At 23.6% G+C, this 26,057-nt stretch overlaps 1 protein-coding gene across 2 annotated transcripts in view; it reads left to right on the forward strand.

Moving 5' to 3' along the window:
* Positions 1-366: 366 nt before the first annotated feature.
* The window catches only part of LOC135951923 (ras-related and estrogen-regulated growth inhibitor-like protein), a 60,651-nt gene continuing 34,960 nt past the window's right edge, over positions 367-26,057 (forward strand). The window contains exons 1-2 of one of the 2 annotated variants that reach the window (XM_065501671.1): positions 367-1,044; positions 13,256-13,302. The gene's annotated coding sequence lies outside the window, so the exon portion shown is untranslated. The remainder of the gene's footprint in view (positions 1,045-13,255; positions 13,303-26,057) is intronic. The other variant, XM_065501670.1, reaches the window with a different exon arrangement.

Here is a 26,057-nt window from a genome sequence, read left to right on the forward strand (position 1 = left end):
GTATATTTAAACAATTTGACAAATTTACGAAAACAAAAAATGATCAAAAACACAAAGTTTGAGTATGGTCAAGTGTTTTATATTAAAAAAGCTACAGATTCTTAATGTGGATTGTAAATAAGTGGAATGTAAATCTCTTGAGCAAATAATAGAATCTAAAAAAATTTCCCTCGCTATAAAACCCACATTCAGAAATAAAATACACAGAGCCATAAGAAGGAGGATAAAACATATTTTATCTTGACTATATTAACAATAATCAGAGGAAAATACCAAACAGTTTTATATGAGATATCGTCGGAATAAGATTTGTTAAAACGGAAACAATAATAATTTAAATAAAATCATAAAGAAAACAACAATTTTTTAAAAAAAGATATTAATAAATAAATATAAATAAAAATCCAGTAACGGTTAAAAGAAGTTTGAATTGAAAATATTGAAAATTTAAAACAGCGTTTCGTTTGCAAAATAAGCTTATTCAGTTTTTATTCCAAACTGAAATTTTAATTAAAAAATTAAATTTAAGGAATAAAAACGAACGCACGGATATTTTGTATAAAAAAAAAAGTATTTGCAAATGTGTTGTATATAATTTTATGGCATTTTCTATAAAATTTAAGGAAACAAAAATCCTAAATGAAAGTGTTAAACCATTAAAATTTTGAATTAAACAAATTTACAACAAAATAAAAAAACGCCGATAAAACTAAATTAAAACCTTTTAACTAAGAAAATAAAAACATTATTTTAACTCTAACTACAAAATAATCTTTGAAAAACATTTCAAATTGTGTTTCTACCAGGAAGTGTAGATTATTGAAAATAAAAATAAAAAAACAAAACTATTTTAAGTGTCCATTATTTGGTACTAAAGTGAAGTGGTGCTTTTTGTAAAACAAAACCAAAAAAAAAAAAAAAAAATACCAAAACAAACAAACAAATATTTCAACATTTTATTAGACAAATTGGCTGCTAAATTGCAATACAAGTCTGCAACGACTCTTAGTTGTTTCATTTCAAAATTGGAATATCAGTTAAGAGGTGAGTGAGTTGTAAAATAATTATATTGTATTAATTAATATAGGTATCAAGAACAATATTTTCTTTAGAACAAAGTCTTAAAAGAAATTTAAAATTTTCATTTTAAAAAAGGAAATTTGAAAAAATATCAACTCAATAAGCATTTTTACTGGAATTCAAGTTGAAAGCAAGTGTAATTCAAGCCTTGAATTATAGTCAAGCAATTGAATTAATAGTTGTATTAGACTTTATAGCAATAGCATTCTCCTGTAGAAAGGAACATGTTTTTAGTTTGAAACATATTTAATTTTTTCAAATATTTTTCAAGTTTAAAACATAATTATATTAGCATTCAAGACAAATTCCAATAAAATATTCAAGTGTTTGAATTTTTGGGTCTTTGGTGCTTATTGGGAATTTGAAAAACTAATTTTCATATTTGAAAACAATTTAAAGAATTGTTCTATTTTTAATTTTTGTAAAAAAATGACTTTAGTAACAATTAGGAAAATTCGTTAATTTTCCAAGATTTGGAAACAATTTAATAAATTGCTTTTTACAATAATTCCGTTAAAAAAGACTTAGCTACAGTTTTGACGAAAAAAATACTTTTTTATAAATTTTCGATATTAAGGGTTTTAGTAGCTTTTTTTGAATAAAGTACGTGTGGGTACTATTGTTGCTTATTTAAAAATTTTTTAAAAAATCTGCTTTTGTAATTTTTTTCTTTAAAAAGTACTTTGCTACTAATTTGAAAATATTTGAGAATTTTATTTAAAAATTGGAGATTTGTTATTGTTATAAGTAAAATTTTCTTGAAATAATTTCTTCAAATTTCTACTATTGTTGTAAAAAGTACCTTTTACTTTTTTTTGTGAAATTAAATTAATTGCTGTTTTTACAAAAATGTACTTTTGCACTCTTTAACAAATTTGTAGATTTTTTAACATACATTCTTTAAAAACATGTAGATTGACTATTATTTTATGTTATTTTTCAAAAGTACTTTAGTGCTTTGAAAAGTACTTTTTTTTATTAATTTTACTTGTTTACCTCTTGATAGTTGCAAATAGATAAATTAATGAATTTAAATTGAAAGAATTTATTCTAAAAAGGATTATGGTACAATTTTTAGCAAATTTTAACTTAATTTAATTCAAAAGTTTTAAATACTTAAGAAGTACTTTTCACTATTTCTGAACATTTACGCAAATGTTTTTTTAAGAATATGAAAATTTGATACTTTTTGCTATCTTTTTGCCATATCTAAAAGTAAAAAAATGTTGTGATTTAAACAATAGATAGCTACTTTGGTACAAAATTACTCTGGTACTTTTTCAAAAATAGTACTTTTTTTAGAAAAATAACCTCATTTTGGTAATATTTTTAAAAACTTTAACCACCATTTTCTCAATATCTGGTTATCGTTAAACCTCCAATTAACATTGTTTTTTGTATGAGAACTGTCAGTTTATCGTCACAATAAAAAATAACCAGAAATTGAAATTGAGAAAATGGGGGTAAGAATTGAACATATTTTAAAACATTTTTCTACAAAACATACCCACTTTGGTCCAAAAGTGTAATGGTACTTTTTGAAAAATGGTACTTTTTAACAAAATACAATAATTTTGAAAAGATTTTTCAGTAGTTTCCAGATCTAAAAGCAAATTTAAAAAATTTTGAAATTTTAACAAAAGTACTTTATCAAAAATAGTACTTGTTTTAAAACAACACTCTCATTTTGGTAATATTTTTAAAAACTACAAGAATTGAACACATTTTAAAACATTTTTCTACTAAAAATACGCAAAAAATGTATAATGGTACTTTTTTTAAAATTAGTACTTTTTAACAAAACATAATAATTTTGTAAACATTTTTCAGTAGTTTCCAGATCTTAAAAGCAAATTTCAAAAATTTTGAAATTTTAACAAAAAGTACCTACTTTGCTACAAAAGTACTTTTTCAAAAATAGTACCTTTTTTGGAAAAACATTCTATTTTGGTGGTATTTTTAAAAACTTCAAGAATTGAACATATTTTGAATCAATTTTCTACAAAACATCCAATTTGGTGCAAAAGTATAATGGTACTTTTTTTAAAATTAGTACTTTTTAACAAAACACAATAATTTTGTAAACATTTTTCAGTAGTTTAAAATTTTCCAGTTAAACTTCCAAATTTTTAAAAAAAAGTACCTACTTCGCTACAAAAGTACTTTTTCAAAAATTTTAATTTGTTAGAAAAACATCCTCATTTTGGTAATGTTTTTAAGAACTTTAAGAATTGAACATATTTTTCAGCAAAATATATCTACTTTGGTACAAAAGTATATCTAAAGTATATTTTGGAAATATTGTACTTTTGAAAACACCAATTTTAATTAAACAAACCAATAGTTTAGTAAATATTTTTCAAGAAATTGAAGAATTAAAAATTTTTTGACAAAAAGTACCTCTTTCGGTACAATGGTACTTTTTTAAAAAACTACTTTTTCCAAAAAAAAACTCAAGATTCTAGAAATCATCGAGCATTTTGTAAATAGTTTTTTTTTTAAATTAGCTAGTTTGGTACTTTTTGCAAAATAGTACTTTTTTAGAAAAGTACTTTTGTAAAATTGTTTAGGAAAAAATTTCAACAAAAAGTTCAATACAACATAATTTTGAAAACAATTTTCAAGAACTTGATAAAAAGTACTTATTTTGGTACAATGGTACTTTTTTTAAAAAAGTTACTTTTTTAAAAAAAAAATACTCCCATTTTGGTAATATTTTTCAAATACACAAAATCACAAGATTTTCATAACATTTATGGACAAAGACAGGTTACTTTGGTACAGAAGAGCAATGGTGCTTTTTGAAAAATAGTACCTTTATAGAAAAACAATTTCATTATGGTAATATTTTAAAGAACTTATAAAATTTAACAATGTTAATGACAAAAAGTACCAAATTGGTACAAAAATACAATGGTACTTTTTGAAAAAAAGTACTTATACAAAATACTCCCATTTTGGTTCAATATTTTCATAACATTTATGAACAAAGAAAGGTTACTTTTGTAAAAAAGAGCAATGGTACTTTTTGACATATAGTACCTTTTTAGAAAAACAGTTTCATTTTGGTAAAATTTTTATGAACTTTTAAAATTTACCATTTTTTTTAAATATTCTCAACAAAAAGTACCAAATTTGGTACCAAAATACAATGGTACTTTTTGCAAAAGACGTACTTTTTTTTTGCAAAATACTCCCATTTGGGTAATATTTTTCAAGAACACGAAGAATTACAAGATTTTCATAACATTTATGAACAAAGAGAAACTACTTTGGTACAAAATAACAATGGTACTTTTTGAAAAATAGTACCTTTTTAGAAAAACTCTTTCATTTTGGTAATACTTTTAAGAACTTATAAAATTTAACAATTTTTTAAATATTTTTCAATAAAAAGTACCAACTTTGGTACAAAAATACAATGGTACTTTTTGAAAAAAGGTAATATTTACAAAACACTTCCATTTCAGTAATATTTTTTAAAAACACCATTTTCGTAATATTTATGGACTCTCTACATTGGTACAAAAGAACAATGGTACTTTTTGAAAAAATAGTACTTTTTTCGAAAAAGACTTTCATATTGGTTATATTTTTAAGAACTCTAAAATTTAAAATGTTTTTCCTCAAAAAGTACCAAATTTGGTACAAAAATACAATGGTACTTTTTTAAAAAGGTACTTTTTATAAAACTCTAGAATTTTGTAAACAGTTTTGAAAAACACAAGGTTTTTATAACATTTATAGACAAAACTTAGCTACTTTGGTACAAAAGTAATTTGGTACTTTTTTAAAAAATAGTACTTTTTTAGAAAATCACTTGCATTTAGGTAATATTTTTAAGAACTTCTAAAATTTAATAGATTTTAAAATATTTTTCAATAAAAAGTACCAACTTTGGTACAAAAATACAATGGTACTGTTTATAAAACTATAGAATTTTGTAAACAGTTTTGAAGAAGACAATATTTTCATAACATTTATGGTCAAAACTTAGATATTTTGGTACAAAAGTAATTTGGTACTTTAAAAAAAATAGTACTTTTTAAGAAAATCACAATATTTTGGAGAAATTCTAAAATTGAAAAGTAAAATATAAAACAATGTAATTTTCCATTCTCATAACTAAATTCCAACTTGTTTGTAAAATAAATCCAATAAAATTAATATTTATTAACAGTAAACAAGAGCTTTACCGAGAACTTGAATGTTTCAACAAATGTCCTTGTAATTGAACAGCCTCCTGTTTAATAGGATGGCTAATATTTGTATTGCTCAACTTTGGTTCATGAACTTTACTATTATGATAACCTTCAAAAATAACTCTGAATTAAAAACTTGTTAAATATGAATTTAAAATCACCTTGCGGCTACAGATTTTTCGCAAGTTCATTCAACTATATGGACAAACATTACAATAATTGCTAAATAATGATTGTTATAACACAATGATTATGCCAATCCTCTAAATATTACCACATTGTTGTTATTTTGTTATGCAAATAACTGTTATTATGAATACAAAATTAAAATTATTTACATATATTTTTATGAAGCCCTTTATAAGTCCTTTAGTCTTAACAAAATGTTTGGCTTGTTTCATTTTATTTCACAAAGCCTACACAGTAGTACATCCCAACTTTCAGCCGCAAATAGAATTCAACAAATATTGAGCCAATAATTCCCTTAATTTGAAATCTGTCTGACTTTGTATGTCTGCCTGCCTTGCACCCAACTGCCTATAACTTAAAAACATAATGAAAGTCTTTAAAATATAAATGTTATTTTTATTAAATACAAATTGTAAAATGTATTTTTTATTTTTTATTTGTTTTCATATTTAATAACAGCAGCTAATTGTATTACAAATATGTATATTGCAATGAATATGAGTATTTATGGGTAAAAAATAAATAAGGTGCTTTCTGCAGAAAATCAACTTATTGCAATGAGTTTGAGAGAATAGCTTGTTAGGAAAGTAATTTTTCAATCAAATCAATTTATTTATTGTAGAGAAATGGCAGTTTCAAATAAAATGTTGGTAAAATCACTACAATATACATACATTTATTGTTAAAGGGAAAATTATGGTATCAAAGGAAAAGAAAACAAATTACAAGTTTATGATTGCTTGTTTAATTTCTGGAAAAAGTAATTTGACAAAAAGTACTTTCCTGAAAAGGCAATATTTTTGCATAATTTTGAAATAAAATAAATATTTGTTTATAATTCAGGTTTTAGAGTTTGAAAACTTAAAAAAGTACTTTTCAGAAAAAGTACTTTTCAGAAAAAGTACTTTTTTGAAAAAGTACTATTTATGTAAACTTTTTAAATAAACTACTTTTTTTTAATAAAATATTTAATTTTTTACAATTCTGTTTTTAATATATGAAACATTGAAAATTATTGATAAAAACGTACTTTTTTGAAAAGGTACTATTTTGTAAACTTTGAAACAAATACCTTTTATACTAATTTTGTAAACGTTTGAAATGAAAGTCCTTTATTGAAATAAAATATTTATTCCTTTCTTTCGTTCTGATTTTAATGTTTGAAACATGTGTAAATTTTGCTAAAAACGTACTTTGATAAAAAAGTACTATCTTGAAAAAGTACTATTTTTCCAAGTTTTGAAGTAATATATAAATTTCTTCATAATTCTGTTGTAATGTTTGAAAAAGTTTAAACATTTTGATACAAAAAGTACTTTTAAGAAAATGTACTATTTTTTAAAATTTTAGAAAAAAGTACTTTTAAGTAAAAATTTTAAAAATTTTGTTAAAAAAGTACTATTTTTTCTAAGTTTGAAGTAAAATATTTCTTTATAATTCTGTTGTAAAGTTAAAAAAAATTTTGTTACAAAAAGTACTTTTGTGAAAAGGTACTATTTTTTAAACTTTTGAAAAAGTACCTTTTTTGTAAAGGTATGATTTTATTGTTTGGTTGAAAGTATTTTGACAGAAAGTACTTTTTCAAAAAAGGTACTTTCTTAAAAAAGTACTATTTTTAAAAACTTTGAAAGAAATGTCTTCTGAAAAAGCTTAATTTTTGTAAAATTTCCAAACAAAGCATCTTTTCCCTAAATTTCTGGTTTCAATGTTTCAACAATTTTAAACATTTTTGTACAAAAAGTACCAAAAGGTACTATATTTTAGAACTTTTGAAAAAAGTAATTTTTTGTACAGTCGTAATTTTATTGTTTGATAAATTTATACATTTGGACAAAAAGTACTTTTTTTTGGAAAAAGGTACTTTCTTAAAATAGTACCAATTTTTTTTATCTTATGAAATAAAGCATTTTTTTATTAATATTATTTTTAAATTTAAAGAAACTTTTAAATTTTTAATACAAAAGTACTATTTTGAAATAGTACTTTTTAGGAAAATTAATTAAACGACATGTTTAATATAATTTTATTTGGAAATTTACATTTTGAATTCAAAAATTTATTTTTACATAAATAACCTTTATCAAATAATTGTTTTGGAAAAAATATGCTGACACAATATTAATGGAAATTATAAATTTATTAATGCTAATTTATTGTTTTTTGAAAAGAGTACTTTCTTTACAAAAGTAGTTTTTTTTGGAAATTTTGTTAATTCCTCAAGTACAACTTTTTATATACTAATTGTAAGAGTACTTTAACAAAAGTTTCACTATTAGATGAAAGTACTTTTTAAAAAGGTACCATTTACTCAGTTTTGTATATTTGGAGTATAAAAGTACTTTTTTAGAAAGTACTTTTTGAAATTTTATTTATTGTTTAATATACTTAGAAATTTAAACAAGTGGAGCCAAAGAATACTTTTATAAAAAGTAAAAAAGTACTATTAGATAAAAGTACTTTTTTAAAAAAGTACCATTTTTGCGATTTTGTATATTTTTATTTATAAAATTTATAGCACAAAAGTTCTTCCATAAAAAGTAATTCTACAAATAGTACTATTATATTATTTTAGAGTATTAAAGTACTTTTTTAGAAAGTACTTTTTGATTTTTTTTTTTATTTTTTTTAAATAATTTAAACAATTGGAGCCCAAAAATACTTTTATAAAATGTAAAAAAGTACTATTATATAAAAGTACTTTTTTAAAAAAGTACCATTTTTGCGGTTTTGTACATTTTTATTTACAAAATTTGAAGTACAAAAGCTCTTCCATAAAAAGTAATTCCACAAATAGTACCATTATATTATTTTTGATAAATTTCCCAAATTGTAAAGATTTTTAAGGTAAAAATTACTGTACTTTTTTGTAGAAAATAAAAAGTATTTTTTTTTTTATAGAGACTAAAAAGTACTTTTTTTGTATAGAGTAAAAAGTACTTTTTGTAGAAAGTAAAAAGTACTTTTTTGTAGAAAGTAAAAAGTACTTTTTGTACAAAGTAAAAAAGTACTTTTTTGTAGAAAGTAAAAAGTACTTTTTAGTACAATTTATAGATTTTTTACATTTTTTAAATTCTAGCTTAGTCCCCTTTTACAATGCAGAAATTGAAAGGCAGACAGACGAAGTTTGTGGGCGAGGAGTTGAAGAGGTAGAGTGTGTTTTACACAGGTTTAAGTTAGTTCAAAAGAGAATGAGAAAAATGTCTGCCTTTCAATTTCTGCATTGTAAAAGCGGACTTAGCTTCAGTTTATTACAGCCTCCCCTAATGGGTTAAATATTCCTTGAAACTCTTTTGAATACCTCAAGGCATTAAACCCAGCTTGTTGATTAAACTTAAATAAACTTTAATTTGTTTTCTTAATCATTATTATTGTTATTAAATTTTCTCCATTATTGTTTTATTTAGACAATCAATACAAGAGCACGTTTTAATAGAAAACAAATGTTTTTTTTTTATTTTATTTTTTATAAAACACTTGTTAGGAAATTCCATTGAAATCATGTTTTAAAATAAGCTAGTTTCTTCTTACAACTTCCGCTTTGTTTTAATAAAAAAAGTCTAACAACAAAAAAAAAAAAACAATTTAAAACTAACGATGTCAAGTTTAAGCAATATGAAAAAAAAGTTTTACGCTTTTATCAATCAAGATATAATTCTGCAAGTAGCTTGTTATTAGCCAACTTTTATAGTTGACAGTTGATCTTATGTATAACATACAGACATATTTGTCAAGTGTCAAGATTTGCCAAGAGATGGAGGGTGATGGGTTTGAACAGTGAAAGGAGTAAAGCAAATGAACTTAGTAACTAAGACACTACAGCTACCAAGCACTTAACAAATATTAAGAGCAGCCCTATTCTGGAAAAATTGCTGATTTAAATTAATTTTAAAGTCAATGTTTTTTTATAGAAAATATATAATGGAAAATAAGTTTCAGTTTAAGGATTTTGATTATTTTAAGAAATAAGGACTTGTTTCTTTTTTGCCTCAATGGGGCTGAAAAATTACCATCAAGAACGTGATTTTTTTTCTCTTAAACTTGTTGCCAAGTTGCGTTGGTGTTAATAGCGTGTCTCCCATCAATTGTGTGGGTTAAAACAAAGTATCTGTATGAATGGTGTATGTATCAATGAATAAAGATATGAATGAATATATTTTAGCTCCCCCGAGTAAACTGTGCTAGACTCTGTATAATAAAAAACATTATCCTTGTTGACTTTCACGTGCTCGAAATTAGTGCAGTTTTTCCTATAGTTTTATGAATTTTTTTTTTATCCTGTTTTCTTAGTTAATAATAATGTTTTCCTGCTGAGTTTGTTTTTTGTTTCGCCTCGCCATCCTGTTGCTATACATTTTTGATTTAATTTTATGTGAAAAAACACACGCACGTGCTGCTAATATTGCAGTAAAGTTAAGTTTGTTTTAATAGCAAAATGAGAAAAAAACTTATGGCAGGAAATTAATGAAATTTATGGCAAGTAATAAATTAATGAATGAAAATAATAAGAGAGTTAAAAACTGAAATTCATATTAAAAAGGAAGCACATATGTGTTAGGTTACTTAATTAATATGACAATTTGTTATATTTTATATGAAAGCCATATCGAGTTTGCTGGAATATTTCCAATTTTTTGAGGATTAAATAAAATTTTGCTTTAATAAACCAATTAATCATTTAAGTGGTTTTATTTAATAAATAGGCAGCATGGTCTAGGTAATTACATTTTCACAGGAATTTTTGTCCAGGTAATAAATCACAGTTTAATAAATTAATGAATTATGAATAATTGACCTTTTGAAATTGCAAAAAATATTATTTTTTTTGATAAAAAAAACATTTTGGAACTTAATTATTATATGTATTTACAAACAGAATTTTTTTGAAAAAAAGTACTTTTGAAAAAAAAGTACTTTTTTAAAGAAAAGTACTTTTGAAAAAAGTAATAATTTTTTTAAAGGAAATTACACTTTTTTTAAAGGAAAATTACACTTTTTAAAACGAGAGAAAAAAATATTTTGAGAAAAAAGTACTTTTTTAAGGAAAAGTACTTTTTCTTCCTTTTTTAAAGGAAAATTACTTTTTCCTTTTGAAATCTTTTGTAGAAATTTGCATTTCTGCAAAAATACTTTGACAAAATTACTTTAATAACCGATTGATTATATAAATTTGTTTTATTTTTGGAAAAATAGCACTATTTTTGAAAATTTATGAATAATATCAAAAAATACTGTTATTGAAATTAAATTCAAATTTTAATACACTTTAATTGTGGAGCAAAAGTCTTTTTTTTAAGTATTTTTGAGAAAAAAAAGTACTTTTTTTATGAAAAGTACTTTTGATAAAAAAGTACTTTTGATAAAAAAAGTACTTTTGATAAAAATAATACTTTTTGAAACGAAAATCATTTAAACATTTATATTTGTACAAAAGTACTTTGACAAAATTACTTTAATAACCGATTGATTATATAAATTTGTTTTATTTTTGGAAAAATAGTACTATTTTTGGAAATTAATGAATAATATCAAAAAATAATGTTATTGAAATTAAATTAGAATTTGAATACACTTTATTTGTGATGCAATACACTTTATTTTTTTAAGTATTTTTGAGAAAAAAAGTACTTTTTTAAGAAAAGTACTTTTGATAAAAAAAGTACTTTTGATAAAAAAAAAGTACTTTTGATAAAAAAAAGTACTTTTGATAAATATAATACTTTTTGAAACGAAAATCATTTAAACATTTACATTTGTACAAAAGTACTTTGACAAAATTAATTATAGAAATTTGTTTTATTTTTTGTGGAAAAAGTACTATTTTGGGAAATTAATGAATGGTATCAAAAAATACAGTTATTGAAAATAAAATCAAATTTTAATACAAAGCAAAAGTGAATTTACAAAATAAATTGAATACATGGTCCTTCGAGTCCAAAATAAAACAAATTCTTATCTACAACTTTTAATAATTTGAACCCAATTTACCTCAGTTCTGTACCTATTAAATAATCCCAATAAGCATTTTAGCTGGAATTCAAGTTGAAAACAAGTGTAATTCAAGCCTTGAGTCCAGTGTCAAGCAATTGAAATATAGTTGAATTACACTTTATATCAATTGCATTAGCCAGTAAAAAATTAAACATAAATTCAATTCTCATGTTATTTGTTTGAAATATATTTAATTTTTTCAAATATTTTTCAAGTTTAAAACATATATAAACTTATATTTGCATTCCAATAAAATGTTTGAAATTTTAGGGCTTTAGTGCTTAAGTAAACATACATACATAAATGGTCCTTCGAACCGAATTTTATAATTTTTTTTGTCCCAACAACTTTTAAAAATAAAGATAAAATAAATTTTGTAGATTTAAATTAAAATTACAAATCAAGTCCTTAAAGTTGGACTAAAAGAGAAACAAAAATAAAATAAAAAATTTCCTCAAAATTTAAACAATTGTCCTTAGTTCTAATAAATCTTTACCACAGATTAATTAGTTGGTCCTTCGAACCAACTTTTGTCACCACAACTTTTAAAAATAAAGAAAAAGTGTATTTTTGTAGATCAAAATTGAAGACCCAAATCAAGACAGTACTGTCAAGGCCTTAAAGTTGGTCTTTACTAAAAAATGGTATAAAAGAGAGCCAAAAGGAATAATTATCTACATATTTTAACCATTTTCTTCAGATTCTCAAGATTTTTTTTAAGTTCTAATAAATCTTTACTTTTGGACCTTATTTTTTATAATTTTTGTCCCAAAAACTTTTAAAAATAAAGAACAATTTTATTTTGTAGACAAGGTGTTGGACTTTCTTTGAAAATGTAATAAAAGAGAGGTAATTTAAAATTTTTCCATAGCTTCTCAAGATTTTTAAGATTTACCCAAGCAAAATACAAAAACTAATGGTCCTTCGAACCGAATTTCAACGTCTTTTTTATAATATTCCAGAAAGTAAAGAATTTTGTAGACTTTATTTGAAGAATGTAAAATTTCCTTCAGTTTTACAGGTCTTAAAGTTGGAATTTCTTCGCAATAAAGGAAAAAAGCATCTCCAGGTTTTAAACTTAAAAAACCGTTTTACAATTATTTTAAGTTCTAAATAATCTTTCAAAACAATGTAAGATTTACCTAAGTAATCATACTCAAATAAATGGTGCTTCGAACATTTGTTGAAAGTTTTAAAGCAAAAACACATAAATTCAGTTCGAAGGACCATTTATTTGAGTATGATATAGAAGTAAGCAATTTTGTCGAATTTAATTAAACAAATACATCAAGACAATGTAAAATACTGCAACAGAATTTACTTTCGAATTAAAGGTTTAAAGTTGGACCTTTACAAAGTCCAATAGTAAATAAAAGTGAGATCTAAAAATAATAAAAATTCTATAGTCACTTCATCAAGATTTCCGTTTTTCTTGATCTTACTGCACAAACTAAGATTTACTCAACTAAATAATTGGTCCTTCGAACCGAAACTAGTCATTTTGCTACTGCAAATTTTGTAGAATTTAATTAGAGAAGCTAAAAAGATAATGCTAATGTATGTTTACGATTGGTTCGTAGGACCATACAAAAACTGAATTATTAGAAATGTCAATAACAGCTTTAAAATATAATAAAACATATTAATAGGCATTTATGTTACTTTAAGTTTAAAATTAAATTTCTTATTTCAGTTCGAAGGACCATTTCTACTATTCTAATTGTATTTAATAGTAAAATTGTTATAAAATCTAATTTTTTATGAAATTTTTCTAATTTTCAATTTCTTTTTTTTAGATATTTCAAATTACATGAAAATCTATTGAAATTGGTAAAATAAAAATGTAGGTATAACGACTTTTAAGCAAAAATCTGTTAAATGTTAAAGCATGTTATGTTAAATTTACTAAAAATAAAATACAAAAATCTAAATATTTTCTAATTAAATTATTAGAAACTATATTTTTTTTTAATTTTTTAATAACTAGTTCTTTTTTTATTATTTAATATAAATTTAGTTACTATTTGCTTTTTTTGTTGCCATTTTTAATTAACCCCACATGCGTTCAAAGCGTGACCGAAATATTTTCCCTAAACATAAATTATGTTTTTTTTTAACAATAAAATTTATTGGGATTGTAGGGGAATATTATGTAGATTCCAAATTATTTATTTTTTTAAATATCTTTAATAATAAAAATAGCAGCATATAATGCGCAATTTTTTTGTTTAAATTTTGTTTTTGCTTACGTTTTTCAAAAAGAAAGAAAAATAAACATATTTTTTTGGGGTACGTTTTAAAAAAATCTAAAAGAAAATCCAAAAAAAAAATTGTCACGAAAAATAAATATTAAAGTGTTGACACAAAACGAAACACAGAGAATCGAATCGAATAGAATACAAAAAGAAAATTTTGAAACTGACGCATGCTGTAAAATGAAAATAAACAGAGAATGTGAGCAAGACAACGAGGGTTGATTTATGGAAATTATTATGAATCATGTTAAAATAAATTTAAAGTGATCTGAAATGTTTAGATATTCATAAATTTTGAGTTTTACTCTTGGTCCTTCCAGCCATATATAATAATTTTTCTTTCTTCTTAACTTAAAAACATTTAAATATTTCAAGATTTAACTCAGTTATATAATACTGAGGTTCTTTACTCTAAATAAAGCAAGATTTGTACATGTAAACATATTCCAAAAAATGGTCCTTCGAATCCAATTTATCCAACTTTTAAAAAACAGCTTGTTTCTCTAACTTTTCCTAGTCTTTTGCAGCACCCCTCGTTTATTGTTCTTTAGCCAAACAATTTAAACGATAAAAAAATCAAAAACAACAAAAATATCTTTTGTATTAAAAAATGCTCTCCACTTTTATGCGAAATATGGGCGCCACAATGACCGCCGATTAATTTAATTCTTTTGCTTGTTTTTCCTAAAAACTTACAAAAATAGCTGTGGAATTTCAGAATGGATTTGTTTCAATACAAAAAAAACACTTGGAACAAACATACAACTTCATTATCAGCTGTGGAAATGGCTAAATAAACATATAAGGAATGTGATGGCTTATTACAAAATGGAAAAGAATGAAAGAAAGATCTTGAAAAAACTTAAATATAAAAAGAATTTGGCGACAAGATACCTAAGACTTTAATAAAGAAATATGTAATTTGTGAAAATAAAATTACAACATTTTAAAAATAAATTAAGGCATTTCTCATAAATATGTTTTATAACAAAAAAATATTTGCATTACTTACATGTGTTATTTTTTTTTAAAGAAAAACAGATATCTTCTTGTATTTTCATTTTAAAGAGGTCAATATGTTAAGTAAAATGATCTTAAGTTGGAAAATCTTACACCAAACAAAAAAACTGATCCATTGTAGTTGGCCAAAATTTTTGTTTGAATATTGAGAGCAAAAAAAATCATAATATTGCAGCATGTGCTTGAAGAAAATTGTCTGTTTCTTTTTATATTTTTTTTCTGTAAGGGATCTATTTTCCATTTCTAGAGCACATCACAATGTTCATGTGATGTATTTAGGTTGAAGCTTATGAAATAATTGTGTCAAATATTTGAAATTCCAAAAATGAAATCTTCAGCATTAAATTTTGAAAAATATGTTGATTGAACTGCAAAAGAAAAAAGAAAATAGGAAACAATTATTTTCTTTAATTTATAAAGTGATATGAGATGAATTTATGGAAATGTAAATAAATAATAAATAAAAAATCAATAATTAAAAAATTTGTTTAATAACTTGCAATTAACATAATTTGTTTTAGCTACTACTTACTTTATAAATTACTTAGAAGTAGTTTAGTAATAACTGGTTCATAATATAAAATATAAATACTTATCTAATACTTTTCAATGCTTTAATTTCTTGACCTAGTTTGTAATAGCTACTGCTTACCTTATACATTACTTGGAAGTAGTTTAGTAATAACTCCTTCATAATCTGTTAAATAAATACTTATTTATTCGTTTCCAATGCTTTAATTTCTTGATAAATATTGGCCAATTGGCTCTTAGTTCTTTGTAACACAAATATTAAACAATTGTTTACTTTACACATCCCAGGTAAACTAGGTAAGAGTCAATACATACATATTTACTTTAGTGTCCCTAAGTAATCTACAGTACAGTTAACTGTTTTCCACATTTTACATTCTTGGTTGTTTGTAACACAAATATTAGACAATTGGTTACTTTACATATCCTAGGTAAACTATTGAAGAGTCAATTCATATTTACTTTAATGTCCCTAAGAAATCTACGGTATAGTACAGGTTAAACAGTTTTCTACATTTTACTTTCTTGGCTCTTAGTTCTTTGCAACACAAATATTAGACAATTGTTTACTTTGCACATCCGAGGTAATCTATTGAAGAGTCAATACATATTTATTGTAGTGTCCTTAAGTAATCTTCAGTATAGTACAGTTTAAACTGTTTTTCACATTTTACTTTCTTGTGTCTTAGTTCTTTGTAACACAAATATTAGACAATTGGTTACTTTACACATCCTAGTTAAACTAGCGTAGAGTCAATAAATATTTACTTTAGTGCCCCTAAGTAATATACAGTATAGTACAGTTTAAACTGTTTTCCACATTTTAATTTCATGGTTCTAAGTTATTTGCAACACAAATATTAGACAATTGTTTACTTTACACATCCTAGGTAATCTATTGAAGAGTCAATACATATTTACCTAGTGTCCCTAAGAATTCTACGGTATAGTACAGCTTAAACTGTTTTCCACATTTTACTTTCTGGGCCCTTAGTTCTTTGCAACACAAATATTAGACAAATGGTTACTTTACATATCCTAGGTAAACTATTGTAGAGTCAATATATATTTATTCTATTGTCCCTAAGTAAACTTCAATATAGTACAGTTTAAACAGTTTTCTACATTTTACCTTCTTGGCTCTTAGTTCTTTGCAACACAAATATTAGACAATTGGTTACTTTACATATCCTAGGTAAACTAGCTTAGAGTCAATACATATTTACTTTAGTGAACCTAAGTAATCAACAGATCAGTACAGTTTAAACTGTTTTCCACATTTTACTTTCTTGGTTCTTAGTTATTTGCAACACAAATATTAGACAATTGTTTACTTTACACATCCTAGGTAAACTATTGAAGAGTCAATACATATTTATTGTAGTGTCCCTAAGAAATCTACGGTATAGTACATGTTAAACAGTTTTCCACATTTTACTTTCTGGGCCCTTAGTTCTTTGCAACACAAATATTAGACAAATGGTTACTTTACATATCCTAGGTAAACTATTGTAGAGTCAATATATATTTATTCTATTGTCCCTAAGTAAACTTCAATATAGTACAGTTTAAACAGTTTTCTACATTTTACCTTCTTGGCTCTTAGTTCTTTGCAACACAAATATTAGACAATTGGTTACTTTACATATCCTAGGTAAACTAGCTTAGAGTCAATACATATTTACTTTAGTGAACCTAAGTAATCAACAGATCAGTACAGTTTAAACTGTTTTCCACATTTTACTTTCTTGGTTCTTAGTTATTTGCAACACAAATATTAGACAATTGTTTACTTTACACATCCTAGGTAAACTATTGAAGAGTCAATACATATTTATTGTAGTGTCCCTAAGAAATCTACGGTATAGTACATGTTAAACAGTTTTCCATATTTTACTTTCTTGGCCCTTAGTTCTTTGAAACACAAATATTAGACAATTGGTTACTTTACATATCCTAGGTAAACTATTGAAGAGTCAATACATATTTATTGTAGTGTCCTTAAGTAATTTTCAGTATAGTACAGCTTAAACTGTTTTCCACATTTTACTTTATGATTTAATAATTTTACTGCAATTGTCTACTTTATACATCCCCGGTAGTCTAGCGGAGAGTCAACCAAAACATTAGAGTCCTTAACTTAATCTCCCTATCCTAAATGTATTATTATACACATCGCCATGAGTGTCAATACGTTTGCAATTTCTACATTTTTCATTTGCGACCCCATAAAGTATATATATTCTGGATCGTTATAGATAGCGAAGTCTATATATGTCCGTCAGTATGTTGAAAACAACTTTCCGTTGCCCCCAAATAACTTACATATATGATTCATACATCAATCGGGAATTCTTCCGGTTCGGTTGCTATTTAAAATCGACAAAATCGGCCCGCAAATGGCTGAGATATAAGGAAAAAAACCGCGACAACCTCGATTTTTGCCCTATTTTTGATTTATATCTGGATTACTAAGTCATTAATATAGACAATATGGATATCTAATGATAGATATTACAATGTCCATAGCAACGATGTATATAAGACTATATATAATAAGTTGGAGCTACAATGGGTCAACAAATTTTTAACCCGAACTTTTTTTTCATCAAAAAATTTTTTTTTCGTCTCAAATTCTTTTTCCAAAAAAAAAAAATTTTAAAAATTAAAAAAATTTGGAAAAAACTTTTTTAAAAAACATTGAAAAAAAAAACAATAAAAATATTTTTAAGTATAATTTGGTGAAGGGTATATAAGATTCAGCAGAATTTAGCTCTCTTACTTGTTTTTCCCTTTACTAAGCAAGTTTTTATTCTAATCAACCGAAATAATCTATTAAAGAGTCTATTGCCACTTTAGCGTCCCTAAGTAATCCAGAGTGTAATCAGTTTTATACATATTTATTCTTATAAGTTTGGTTTTAGCTAAGACGTAATTTTTTAAATCCTTTTAACAACTTTATGTTTTAATAATAATTTATTTGCCAGCCACCCTTTATAAGCTAAATTAAGCTAATAGTTTGCACAACCTGTGATATGTACTTAAATCATCAACATTATTATTATTATAAAATAATTATTACCGTAATAGTAAAAGAAATATACGCCATATTTTCATAATATTTCATAAACAGGTTTGGTGAACAGCAACAAAAACTTTCATTTACTTGATACCAAGTTTTGCTTTTAAACTACATAATAATAAGCAGCAGTATTATTAATAAATTGTTAAAAAAGTTTTTGCATTTAACAATAAAAAACAAAATAATATGCTAGAATATAGTTAAGGGGGAATTTCGAACACCCAGCAACTAAAATTACATAAAATCACAACTCGTTTCAACACTGATGGCACTTTCACACATTACCTCCATAACACATTACCTCCGCAACACGAAAAAATAACCATATTCGGACACCACTACGTGATAAAAGACCAAAAAAAAAGACCGTGTCTCCCAGTTTTGCCCAACGTCATGCACTTTTTTTTATGGGCCCCCAAAGATTTGGGGCCTCTGGGTCATTTTTGAAAATTTTCTCAAGCTCATATCTTGCAAAAAGTTCGGAATTTTGATTTACTCTCTAAGGCAAAGTTGTAGCCCTTGTCATAAAAACATATAAAATCAAAAAAACTTCATCTTCAAGATCAAAATCGCAAAAAACTTTAAAAAATTCGAAATAAATTTAGAAATAAATCTTTGGGGGCCCATAAAAAAAGTGCATGACTTTGGGCAAAACTGGGAGACAAGGGTCTATTTTTGTCTTTTATCACGTAGTGGTGTCCGTATATGGTTATATTTCCATGACTCAAAATTTACACACAGTGTAATCAGAGTATAACGAGCGTCTCATATTTTCGTTTATAATTTATTTTCTGCTGGTTCGATTTTGCTGATTTTCAATAGCAAACAGTCTAGGACAATGATAAACACTTTAAGAGATTTACAATTATTTTGGTCTTCTATTAAAAACATTAGAGCGTTTTACACACACTAAAAATTACATAAGAATCTTATAAATTCATACATACTATTAGAGGACTTTGTTCAACATTTCTAAATGTTACATACCAAACGACAAACTTATATAATAGGAAATTTTAAATATCCCACAATCATACGTCATAAAGCAGCAACTAAGCAATAACTGCATAGGGTAATACTCGGCCAATCCTTTTCTAAGAATACCATGTATTTGTGGAAACATAAGTTTGAATTTTCCTAGAAATTATGAAAAAAAAAACACAATGCAAAAGTTTATTTCACACAATTATGACAATTATTAACCAGGGAATCAGTTTTAATTTTTTGCACCAAAAAGTTTCCACTCTAGAAAAATCTTAATATTACGAAATACTTTTTAAACAAGTCAGCTTGTTATGGTTAATAAAAAAGAAAATTCAAAAGAAACTTGTTTTTTTCTAGCCTACATATTTTTGTAACCTTTTTAAGGTAACAAATGCGTTTTACAATAAATCCCATGGGTATCTGAATGGAGGTGTACTTTACACACCCCCTTCTAAACTAAACTTAAAAAATAAAAACAAATGCGTAGGTGTTGTATTATAATTGTTGCTGGGATTTATTAATTATTCAATTTATTGTTTGTTGTTAGAGACATTTGGCATTTAAGAGAAACGGTAGGCAGACTAGCAAGTTAAGTTGTATAATTAAAAGTATTTAAAAGGTTAACTCTGTAAAGAAGGGTCAAATTCTCTATGAGATTTGAAAGACGTGAATTTAAAAGAAGAAATTAACAAGTCTTAATAAAATGTTACAAATAATGATTAGACAGTTCATAATTTAATAACAAATGCTAAAAACATGTTTACTGCTATTAATAGTTATTAATAGCAATACAAGCAACAGGACAAGGAGTTGTAGTTAAATGTGTAATGCAGTAAAGAGTATAATCAGTAATTTAATAAGGTTTAGATTAAATGAATTAAAAATTGTTTAATTATATACTACATTTATAAATAAATTATGAAAATTATAAAAAAAAATATTCGAATAATTTAATCGAGTAACCGATTATTTAACCATTCTAATATAAACGAATAAATTATATCAGTAATCAATTTTTAAAATTGCTTAAGCAAATTTATTTGACAAATTTTCTAAAGAATTTGATAAATTTTCTAAAGAATAAAGATTCGAATAATTCTGTGGGGTAACCGAATAATTTTGTTAATTGATTTAATTTTGAAAATTAAACAAAAAAAAATATTCGAATAATTTAATCGAGTAACCGAATAATTATTATTCGAATAATTTTTTTTATTTGATTTAAAATAAATTTTTAATAATTATTCGAATAATTTTGAAAAACCAAACGATTATATGAATCAATTATTCGAATAATTTAATCGAGTAACCGAATAGTTTATTTAACCATTCAACTATAATCGAATAAATTATATCAGTATTCGATTTTAAAAATTGCTTAGGCAAATACATACATATATTTGAACAATTTTCTAAAGACTACAGATTATTCGAATAATTTTATCTGGTAACCGAATGATTTTGTTAATTGATTTAATTTTAAAAATTTAAAAAAAAATTATTCGAATAATTTAATCGAGTAACCAAATTACATATTATTATTCGAATAATTTTATCGTGGAGCCCAATAATTTCTTTCATTGATTGATTTATTTTGAAAATTTAAAAAAAAATATTCGAATAATTTAATCGGTTAACCGAATATTTTTTTATTCGAATAAAATAAAAAAAAATGTTTTGTAATTCTTTTAGGAATATTAAAAGAAAAAATAACAATTGCAAAATGTGATTATGTTTTAATCGAATAACTTAATCGAGTAACCGAATTATAAACTATATTATATCAATTAGATGAATACATTTATATTTTTTAACGATTTTATAAAAACTAAAAAAATTATTCGAATAATTTAATCGGGTAAACGAATAATTTTTTTTATTCGATTAAATACAATAATTTTTTTTTTAAGAATAATTAAATAAATTAAAGAAATAAAGAAAAAACAATAATTGCCAAATGTGGTCATGTTGTAATGAATATGTAATCGAATAACTTAAGCGATTAACCATATTATAAGATTTATTATATCAATTAAGTGAATACATTTATTAATATTTTTGAACAATTTCATAAAAAAACTAAATAATTATTCGAATAATTTAATCGGGTAACCGAATAATTTTTTTTAATCGATTAAAATATAAAAAATTTTATGATTTTTTTTGGGGAATATTTAAATAAATTAAAGAAATAACAATTGCAAAATGTGGTCATATTTTAATCGAATAACTTAAGCGTGTAACCGTATTATAATATTTATTATACCAATTAAGTGAATACATTTATTAATATTTTTGAACAGTTTTATAAAAACTAAAAAAAATTATTCGAATAATTTAATCGAGTAACCGAATAATTTTTTATTCGAATAAAATAAAAAAAAAATTCTAAATTTGTTTAGGAATATTTAATTTTATAATGAAGAAAAAATACTTGTCTTTTATTCAGTAATCGAATAAATTAATCGAGTATCCAAATTTAAAAATCAGTCAATTAATTTGTAGAAAATTATTAAAATGTATATTAAAAATAAAAACTTTACTTTATTATTCGAATAATTTAATCAAGTAACCGAATATTTAGTTTGTTTACATAATTTTTTGAGGTCTTCTCACATTTTGGTTTGTAACTTTATTTCTTTTGAGCCGAATTTCATTTAATAAGTTATCGAATATCTTAATCGAGTAATTGAATTTAAAAATTGCTTAATAATTTTGTTAAATTGAAAAGCTTATTCGAATAATTTAAGCGGTTATATAGAAAAATTTATTTAGTTAATGGAAATATAAAATATTTTCGAGGTTGTCTCACATTTTGTTTTATAACTTTTCTTCTACTGCATTGATTTTGCTGATTTTCATTACCTAGCTACTTAGATGAATGACAAATTTTATAAATAAAAAATATTTTATTACAAAGTCGTACTTAGCACGTGAGAGTGTTTTACACAAACTGCCGGAGTTGTCTCACGTGAATGGTTGGTGTCTAGGCTAAAGCAGGTTTTAAATATGATCTTGGCTTTTCTCTTTAAAATATTAATTCTGAGAGCAATTTTAATTAAATTTTAAACACAGATTTACATAGATTTTACCATTCATTTCATTTAAATATTATTTCTTTTAAAAACTATAAAAAATGTTTATAAGTGTTTCGAAATTTTTTAAACAAAAATGTTATATAGTTTTCAATTATTAAAATATGATGTATGGTTTTTAATTAATGAAAAATAAACAAACATAAGACGTAAAAATTTGTTTATTTTTGTATAGTTTCAAAAGAAAACATATTTTCAGGGTCAATTAATTTCATTTTAAAAAAACTTTGTCAAGTTTTGTTTTATTTTTTTTTTCCTGTTTCAGACACAAATATATTGTTTGATGACATAAAACATTGTAGTTTAACTTGCAGACGCAATATGTTTAAATAATACTATTATGTTGGAGAGGAAAACAAAAAGTAGAAAAACATTTTCTTTTTGGTCTAATGGTTAAGGTGACGCAATTAAAAGTACACAAAAAATTGCTAGTTTGTTTTTTGAACTCAACCGGAAATGAGGGGAGCTATGGAAAAGAAATTGCTTTAAACAGCTGAAATAAAAAATTATAGAAAACTGTTTAATAAAGTCAAACAGTGATCAGCCAAAGGTGTTAAATTTAATTTAGGGTTATGAAATCCTAGTTTTCTTTATATTATTCCAGCAATAACTTTGATTACCAAGTAATGGCTTTAATATTGAGCCTTTATTACTTCCAGCTAAATCATATTAATTCTTTATATATCAAATTATAGGCCAAACATTACTAAACTACCTCTAAGTAATGCAAGCGGTAGCTAGTAGTCATTATAAAGTATAATAAGTTATTAAAATTCATAGAGAATGGAAAATTTGCCATAAAATCTCTTGATTTTCCCAGATGAAACATTATTTCAACAAAAATTTCCCCATTTACAAATAAAATTTTACAAAATATTCCATAATTTCAGTAATTTTACCGTTTTATTACAAATGTTTGGTAATTTAACAAATCAAATTGCCACAGAATATAAAAGAAATACAAACATTTATATTAAAATTACATTATTATAGATTTACAATAACATTTCATTACAAAAACAACAGAACTGACCTTACATTTTATTCGAAAATCAAACAAATCTCTTAAACAATTACAGCAAAAATGTACAAATTTTTGTAAAAAAAAAAAACATAAAAATTCTTTGATTTTGTTAAATATCAACAAGCTCTCTCACACTTTCAATTACAAATATATGTATTTTTAAAATATTTAACTTAATTTTGTTTTTAAAAACATAAAAATTGTATTCCAATAAAAACATACAGCTGTTTTTATTATTAAATTTTAGTTTAATTTAATTTTCTTAGCTTATTTTAGTATAAACAAATTGTTGTTTTAATGTATTATTTATGTTTTGATTTAGAAGCTGAACAATAAAAAAGAACGCGTGTATGGTTTTTATTTAAACAATTTGAAATGAAACCAAATATTTGTTAAACTTATTCAGCAGTTATTTTAAAAGTTGTGATGAAACAAGAGGCCAGCAAACATTTGTTAAAAAAAAGAAGCAAATTATAAACAATTTTGCAGAAATATTTCTTCGATTTTATGATTAAATAAAATGTTTTTAAACATTAAGCAAACAAATTAAATTACTAGACATAGAATTAATGAATGAATATAAATTTGGGAAAAAAATTTCAAATATTTTTCAAACACAAACAAAAATTATTTTGGATTTATTACCCAAATTTTTTAAATATATTTTGTTGAAACCTAAACAAAATATTAACAAATGTTAGATCATACTTTCAAGCATCAAAATACTTAAAAATTTTAATTTTGTCTTTTTCATTAAAAGATCTTGAACTTGAAATATTTTACTTAATCTTAGCACAGACACCAACCTTTAAATACAACCTAAATACAAAATATTAACAAATGTTAGATCATACTTTCAAGCATCAAAATACTTAAAAATTTTAATAAATTTTGTCGTTTTCATTAAAAGATCTTGAACTTGAAATATTTTAGTTAATCTTAGCACAGACACCAACCTTTAAATACAACCTATTTAAAAATGGCCTCTTTCAGTGGTTTTTTTAAAACTATTTCTTTCATTTAATTATTAAATTAATTGAAAACATATTTTTCTTTTCCTATTCTTAAGTTATAAAACTTTTTGTTTATAGTTTCTTTATCTATAAATATATTGTGCAATATAGAGTAGCTGATTTTTAATGCTAATTGATTTTTTATGACTCTATTGAACTTTTATTTTAATCAGTTTTTATTTATAATACATCAAGTGTAGTCGTAAAAAAATTCAATTAAAGCTAAGAAAAGAAAAGAATGAAAAAACAAACAATTATTATGGCTGACAATGAAAACACAAGATCATTTCCAAGGAGACAACACTTTAACAAGGGAGGGAGACAATTTAAATTACTTCAATCGTAAATTTTTATGATTATAAAACAAAATGAGAAAGATTAAATTGACTTTATTATTCGAATATTTTTAACGATTAATCGTATAAAAAAAGGCTAAAATCCAGTATATTAAGCTTAATTAGTATTTATGATAAATAATCGGTTATTCGATCGATTATTCGACTTAATATTCGAATAATCACTTAATTTTTCTGAGTAATAAATTTTTTTTGTTTTTAAATTTTTTTCAGAAGAATATAAACAAAATCAAGCGATTATTCGAATATTTTCAACGATTAATCGAAAATACTAAACATAGTTTTAACGAATAATCGCTTAATATTTCTGAGTAACCTATAATTTTTTGCTTTAAAAATTTATTTCAGAATAATATAAACAAAATCAAGCGTTTAATCGAATATTTGTTATTCGAATATTTTTTAAACGATTAATCGAATAAAACCCGGCTTAAATCCAGTATTTGAAGCTTAATTTGTATTTATGGGAAATAATCGGTTATTCGAATAATCGATTAATCGATTCACATATTCGAATAAATTTGGAATAATTTTTTTTTTAACATTTTTAAAATTAATTCATCAATTAATCGATTATTCGTATAATATTTTTTATCGAATTTATGAATAAAATTGCAAATGAATTATTAAAGTAAACAAATTACTAGAAAAAAATTTATAGAATATTCGAATATTTTTATCGATTATTCGAATAATCTTTAAAATTTAAAATAAGTATTTAAACCAAAAAAAAAATATTGAGAAAAAGTAATCGATTATTCGAATAAAAATAATCGAATATTTTTATCGATTATTCGAATAATCTTTAAAATTTAAAATAAGTATTTAGAACAAAAAACATATTGAGAAAAAGTAATCGATTATTCGAATAAAAATAATCGAATATTTTTTTTTTTTAGCAATTTTTAAATGTAAATTATTTCTAATAATTGATTACTCGAATACCATATAAAATATATTCGAATAATCGTTAAATATATTCGAATATTCGATCAAGTTTTTCTAAAATGTAATTATTATTTTGTTTATTTTAATTTTAAATTATTTGAAGTTTTCTAATAATCGATTATTCGAATAACGTATAAAAAATATTCGAATAATCGTTTAATATATTCGAATAATCGGTAAAATTTTTCTAATAATTATTATTTTGTTTATTTTAATACATAATTCTATTGATATAATGACTTATATTCGTATAATCGATTACATATTATTCGAATAATCGATTAAGTTTT

The sequence above is a fragment of the Calliphora vicina genome, chromosome 2 (assembly GCF_958450345.1).
Source record: "Calliphora vicina chromosome 2, idCalVici1.1, whole genome shotgun sequence".
In the NCBI taxonomy this organism is placed as follows: Eukaryota; Metazoa; Arthropoda; class Insecta; order Diptera; family Calliphoridae; genus Calliphora; species Calliphora vicina.